This window comes from Pelodiscus sinensis, chromosome 11 (assembly GCF_049634645.1).
Source record: "Pelodiscus sinensis isolate JC-2024 chromosome 11, ASM4963464v1, whole genome shotgun sequence".
NCBI lineage: Eukaryota > Metazoa > Chordata > Testudines > Trionychidae > Pelodiscus > Pelodiscus sinensis.
The window spans coordinates 33722951-33730291 of record NC_134721.1 but is presented as its reverse complement, the minus strand read 5'-3'; positions in this window follow the sequence as shown (position 1 = coordinate 33730291).

Here is a 7341-nt window from a genome sequence, read left to right as displayed (position 1 = left end):
TATGAGCAGATAGCACATGGGAATGCAGGCAAAAAGGGTACAATGGGCCGGCAGCAATGTTCCCTTTAATTTTTTCTATCAATGTGCAGAATAATTTTTATTACTCATCAAGGCATGTGCAGATGTGCACCACTAATAGAAACACATGCTGCCAGCCTTGGACACTCTGCTAATCATCTGAGCAGCATTTGAATCTTGGGTGGCTTCCCAAGTGCTCAGCTTATAGGGAACATTGGTCAGCAGCAGTAGTGTGTGAAACTGAGCAACCTGCACCAGCCCTACCGCAATGGCAGGGCAGCCAACATTTGAGCTGGGGCCATGCTGTAGACATGCTGTTTTTATAATAAGCTTCAGGCCATATTTAGCAGAAACCTACACCAGTGCCCCACAGAAAACTGTAAATACCTCCTTGGAGCTGGAGACAGAGACCCCAGATGTGAACATTGAGAAGAAGGGATGCGTGGCAGGTGGGGGTCCAGCTATCCTGCAAGCTAGAGCTGTTCCAAGACTCCAGTGCAATCTAGCCAGTCTCATTAGCTGAATGCAGATGAGACCAATCCAAAGGAAGGAGCTTCTGGTAAACCTGTGCATGCATTCTGCCTTACGATGTTTAAATGTGAAAATGGCACCTGGCCTAACCCTAAGCTAGCAGGACACAGGTATTTGCTTTTCATTATTTTACTCATAGTAGAGAATGATACAACAGAAATAAGAGTTGTCTGCTTTTCATTCCCCTCTAGGAATGGGAGGGAGGGTCATGAGGAGCTATTTATCTTTGTGTCCTCCTGAGAGATATCACTGAAACTTTCCTCCACAAGTCTAGAATGACTTCAGCATGGACCATTGCAGTCAACATGCTAGTAGCATAGGAGCTTGGCTAACTTCAGGATGTCACAGCAGCTCTGCTCTCTGTGCCTTTGTCACCCTCAAGAGTGATATCACCTAAAATGACCACCACTGATGGAAAATAGTGTCAGTACAATCAAGTCCCTCTTCTCCTTCACCCTCACGGGTTGTATGCACCATGTCTGTAGCTGAGCAGAGACACTCCAAAGCTGAAATATAAATAAGCAAGTCTGATTTAAAATTTGTATGGTGCCATTGTGACTCTAAATCGGTGGAGCTGCCAGAAAGCAGGCTTGGAGTGGGAGGGAGGGTGAAGGAGTGTGTTGAGGATTGATGGACCTGGGAAAGTGGTGGGCTACTGGCATGATTTTCCGGAAATTTTTTTTACGGAAAAGTTTTCCCTTAAAAGCACTTTCGGAAAAGCACGTCTAGATTGTCAGGACGCTTTTCCGCAAAAGTATTTTTTGCGGAAAAGCGTCCGTGGCCAATCGAGATGCTCTTTTCCGCAAAAAAGCCCCGATTGCCATTTTCGCGATCAGGGCTTTTTTGCGGAAAACAAATCTCTGCTGTCTACACTGGCCCTTTTGCGCAAAAGTTTTTCGGAAAAAGACTTTTGCCCGAACGGGAGCAGCACAGTATTTCCGCAAAAGCACTGACAATCTTACATGAGATCATCAGTGCTTTTGCGGAAATTCAAGCTGCCAGTGTAGACAGCTGGAAAGTTTTTCCGGAAAAGCGGCTGCTAATACAGTCTAGACTCAGCCCTCGTGTGCAGGAGTGAAGTGGAGGGCGTAGGACGGGAGGGGGGATGAAGGAGCGGGCTGGGAGGTGGGGGATCTGGGTGGGAGGTAGAGTGCAGGAGCGTAGTTGGGGAATGGGGTCTAGGCAATGGAAGGCACTTACCTGGGGATGCTCTTGGCTCTGTCCCCACACTGCTTTCAGGTACTGCCTCCTGCTCCTCCTATTGGCCATGATTACAGCCAGTCAGAGCAGCGAGGGAAAAGCCTCCAGGCAGTGCTGTTTTGCTGCGCTGCTGTTTCCCCAGCCAGGGGGAGGGGAAATGGTAGGGTGAGGAGCCACTTCCTTACCCTGCCAGGCAGAACCCATGGTTTGAATCTGACCATGCTGCTGCCACAGTAGCAGCGGTGGTGGTCTGGAGCCCAGGGCCCTTTTAAATCACCAGGCTTTGGGGCACCTGCATCCTTTACCACCCCACAGCCTTCCCACACTGGTGATCCCCTATTCCTTCTTACCCCGTGACAGTTGGTCCCAGCACCTTAGAGTATTAGCCATTCTTACAGTCCATTGTTCGGTCTCCTTGGTTGTTAGTTGATAGGCACTTTGAGATTTAAGTTAAGTAACGAATAGTAGCACCTTAAAGACTAACAAAACATGTAGATAGCATGAGCTTCCATGGGCAAAAGCCACTTCTTCAGATGACTGAAGTATTAAAAGTCCAGATCCAATAATTTTTTGATCTGGACTTTTAATACTCCAGTCCTCTGAAGAAGTGGGTTTTGCCTATTAAAGCCCATACCATCTACATGTTTTGTTAGTCTTTAAGGTGCTACTAGACTATTTGTTGTTTAAGTTTTTCCAGTTCCAAACTAACTCGGCTGTCCCTCTGAAGCTTTTAAGTTAAGTGTTAGAGTAGTTGTTTAGGTGGTAGAGTTCCAGCTGAGACTTGGCCTTGGAGAGGGATATGCCCCATTCCCCAGGCCTTAAGCCATGTTCGTCATGCAGTCAGCCGATGCCCATTAGTGACCCCCATGACTCATGAGAGCTGCTTAAAGTATGTGGGGGAGTCCTACGGAAAGGATTAAGTGCAGGCTTTGCAAAAGCTTTTGCCCTGCAACTTGGAAAGAGCAGGATATTGCTTTAGGGCCCTCCTTGGGAGGCTGCACTTCATCCTGCTTTGGAGTCCTCTCAATTAGACTCCGCTCCTGGCACCTTAGCTTTGGTGCACAGCGCACCACCAGAACCAGAACCCTCTCTCACTGTTTCCTCCTCCCCAGTATTTAGGAAGCAGTCAAAGTTGATGGGTACAGGTCCGAAAAAGAAAGCTTCAGGCAAAGAACCTGTGTCAGGCCATGTGCATGCCTGTCCTAGAGCTGGTCAGGGGTGCTGCTGCAGTCGGACCCCCCTAGTTCAGCCAGGGACCCCCCTCTGACTCTTGGAAGCAGCAGTGGGTCTCAGCCTCTAGTAGGGTCACCTGTGCCCAAAGCAGACCCAGTGGCCAAAAAGTAAGTAGGCCAACTGGCACCGCAGAAGCCATACCAGGTAACTGACCTGGCACCTATGGGCAAGTTGGTTTTGGGATCCTAAAGCAGCAGAGTGGTCCTGATCCCTGGATCACAGGCATCAGTCCCTATCACCACATTTTCAGGCCCTGGTACTGCATGCTCAGGCCCTGGATAGAAGATACAGCATCCTGACACCAAGCCATGGGGCACAGGAGCGACAATGCCAATCCCCATATTCAAGGTACCATCAGGACTCTGGCCAGAGTTCACCATGGCACAGATCACCATCACCTAGGTCAGTGTTTCCAAGGCAGTCGGAGGTGTGCCACAGAGTTCAAAATGGCCACCCTTAAAGGGGCAGGTATCCTTTTTTTTGTTGTTGTTCAACACCTTCCCCCCGCCCCTTTATTTTTTCCCTCTCAACAAAAACTCCTTGGTGTTCCATATTAAAAAAAATATTGTTTGGTGTTCCTCGGTCTTAAAAAGTTTAAGAAACACTGGCTTACATGGTCTCCGAGGCACTTATCTCCCTTGGTGCAGAATTGTTCCCAGTCACAGTGCTGGTCTCCAGCTCCCCTGTACTCTTCAGGCAGGCACTGATCCTCACCCTCTCCTTACCAGTCTGACAAGAGTCAGTCAGCTGACAGGTATCTACTGCTCTGCCTTTGTCACCGAAAGGGCATTGTTCTGAGCCTGAAGGGGGGCTCGGACCTACCTCAGGCCCCTGCAGGTTTGTCTGGCATTGGTCTGCCTTCCTCACCCTCATGGCCAAGGCTGCCAAGATTACAGGATTTTTGGTGGTGCCAGGATTAGGTCCACTCCCTTCCCACCTCCAACACCAGCCTAAAGCTCTGGAAGGGGGTAGGGAGTGTGGGGTCTAAGCTGGAACAAGGTGCTGGGGTGCAGAAGGGGGTGAGGGATCCAGTGCTTACCTGGGATGGTTCCTATAAGTGACCTGCACCTCCTTGGACAGTGGCTCTTAAGCAGGGGTCAGGGGGGTTTCAGTGCACCACTGCCAGCAAGGTGCCATTTGGGGGGGGAAGTGGGCTATAGTCCCCCTAAATTTCCTACCATAGCAGGACAGTGTCTCCTGCCTCCCCTCTAGCCAGAGTAAGAGCAATGCAGGCAGCTTTCTTTGTTTACTCCTCTCCCCCTCCCCTTCATCCTTATCAAGCATAACATGAGACCCAATCAATTGCAAACTGCTGCTTGGCGCCTGGCTGAAATCAGGAGCTGCTGGGTTAGAATCAGAGCTCTTGAGATACTGGTTCCACCTTGGCAAGAACAGAACTGCAGCAGCAAATGCAAAACACAAAAGTGAGCAGTCACCTCCTTGGGCTTACTCTTCTCCCCTCACCAGCCAGCCAAAAGCTACCTATGCTATGCTGCTCTTCCTCTCTTAGCTCTCTCCTCCCATGCTCAGCCACACTGATTGAAAAGGCAGCTCACTCTTCTCCTCCCCCTGCCCCGGGGCTGGCTATTCTTTGCTTTACCAACAGGAATGCAGAGGTGTATCTATCTGGCAGACCCACTAGCAGGGCTGGGAGTTTCTGCCGCACTTTTTTCAAAAAGCCTGGGAGAAGCAAGCCCCTTGTGAATGTGCATGAGGAGGCAGGATCCTCCCAGGGCAGGGGAGGAGGCTGCTGCCCCAAGCACATTCAAGTTAGCCCAGCTTTGGCTGTTTCAGTGCCTCACTGCAAGAGCAGCTCTGCTAAAGAATGACCACCTGGGAATATTCCCTGCTGTCAAGAAAGAATCATGAGGTGTCACACCACAAACATTGCTTAAATTACCCTTAAAACGTACCCATTTTTTCCAGATCTCCAGTTTTTTGAGGAATGGCAATTCCCCAGGGCGGTCAGCTATTCTTCCATTTAGTCCCACTTGTCTGTGAGAGTCTTTACATAAGAATGACCATATTGGGTCAGACCAAAGGTCCACCTAGCCCAGTATCCTGTCTGCCGACAGTGGCCAGTGCCAGGTGCCCCAGAGGAAGTGCACAGAACAGGCAATCATCAAGTGATCCCTGTCCTGTCACCTATTCTCAGCTTCTGACCAACAGAGGCTAGGGACACCATTCCTACCCATCCTGGCTAATAAGTATTGATGGACCTAACATCCATGAACTTATCTGGTTCTTTTTTGAACCCTGTTCAAGTCCTGGTCTTCACAACATCCTTTCCTTTTACTACAATGGGTTTTGAGTCAGGATACCAGGTAGGGCCTATACAGATCGCTACACACAAAGGCTGCGTCTAGACTGGCAAGTTTTTCCGCAAAAGCAACTGCTTTTGCGGAAAAACTTGCCAGCTCTCTACACTGGCCGCTTGAATTTCTGCAAGAACACTGACGATCTCATGTAAGATTGTCAGTGTTCTTGTGGAAATGCTATTTTGCTCCCCTTCGGGCAAAAGCCCTCTTGCACAAATGCTTTTGCACAAGAGGGCCAATGTAGACAACGCGGTATTGTTTTGCGCAAAAAAGCCCTGATGGCGAAAATGGCGATCGGGGCTTTCTTGCACAAAAAGTGCTTTTGCGGAAAAGCGTCTGTGCCAATCTAGACGCTCTTTTCTGCAAATGCTTTTAACGGAAAAACTTCCGTTAAAAGGAATTTAGGAAAATCACGCCAGTCTAGATATAGCCAAATAGTAATAGAGATGTAGCTGTGTTAGTCTGGTCTTGCTGAAACAAAAGACAGGACTATGCAGCACTTTAAAGACTAATGAGATGGTTAGCAGATTTGATCTGAGGAAGTGGGTCTGGCCCACGAAAGCTCATCACCTAATAAACCATCTAGTTAGTCTTTAAAGTGCTACATAGTCCTGTCTTTTGTTTCTACACACAAATACTGATTCCTCAGCAGGGTGGCAATTGCACTTTTTAATTCTAGGACTTTTCCCCAGAACACCTTTTAAGGAACTGTTGGTCTTTTACATATGCAGATACAAAGAAATGCTGCCCAAAGCTGTCAGCCATTTTCTAGTTGTGTGTCTGGGTGCTGTATGTCCTCCTCCTCTTTCAATTGATGTCATCTTTAGCTCCTATTTACTTACTCTTTATCATTTCCGAGCATGGCAGAATCTCACAAACTTGAGTACTTCCAGTGAGTGTCATGGAGGTGATGTTTATACTCAAATCCTTAGAGCAACACACGGAACCTCCTTCCAGTCCTTTGTATTTATTCATAACTATTTGCATAAACCCTTTAGTGCACATAAATAAACCGAAGCCAAGATTTGGCTGACAAAATGTGTTTGCTATAGATCTATGCTGCTAACATCCATCATTTAATTATACTTTTGATAATGGTTCTTTTTAAAGGTATTCCAATGTGGTAATAAAATTTTTTAAAATAAATATATTAGGCTACTTTTGCACTACTTTTTTTGTTTAAGTGACTGTGGCTTATTAATTCAGTAGAAATCTGGCAATTCTGTTTTGCTGATTTTCCCCAGCCAAGATGGAGCCCACGGTATTATCCTTTTCTTTAGCTCATATCTAGTGTGTTTGTTTTTCAGTAATTTATTTACTTTTAAACATTCCTGGATGAAATTAACTATCTCATTTTCCTCTTCACAATGTGGACTATAAGATATTTAGAAAAATAACAATAATAGCAAGGCTAAGCAGATTTTAAGCAAATTTTATTTATCACTGCTAAAGATAGTGTACAAAGCATCAAACTTGAGTTTAGGCTCCAAAACTGACACCTCAAGATTTGGCACTGGAAATATCTCGCTGTTGATTGTTCTAAATTTACAAATAAACTTAAAATATGGCTTTAATTGGTATTTGTTATATTTTTTCTTTATATGAAAATTAGTAACACTGTTCCTGCCAATTAATGTCTACATTATCACCTGCAAAAAACACAGGAGTTTTCAGGTGCTTAACTACCCTCTGGAATGGTTAAAGCTGCCCCCCCTTCCAAAATCTGAAATGGCCGCCCCTGTGCAGGCACTGTCCCCAGAGCTCCCATTGGCCATAGGGGCACTCAAGGCAGGGCAGCATGCAGAGATAGCCCACCCCAGGGGCCACAGAGATTTGCCAACAGTCACTTCCGGATTCAGAAACAGTGCAGAGTGGACAGGCAGGAAGCTGCTTTAGCCCCACAGTGCTGCTGGTGATGGTATTGGGCTTCTGAGCCCTTTTAAGTTGCCCAATGGACAGGTAGAGCTGGGTTTGCACTGGGGGAGGCATGTGGCGGTGGCAGATGGGGCTGGGGGAAAGACCTGGCCCTGAACTTTGGTGG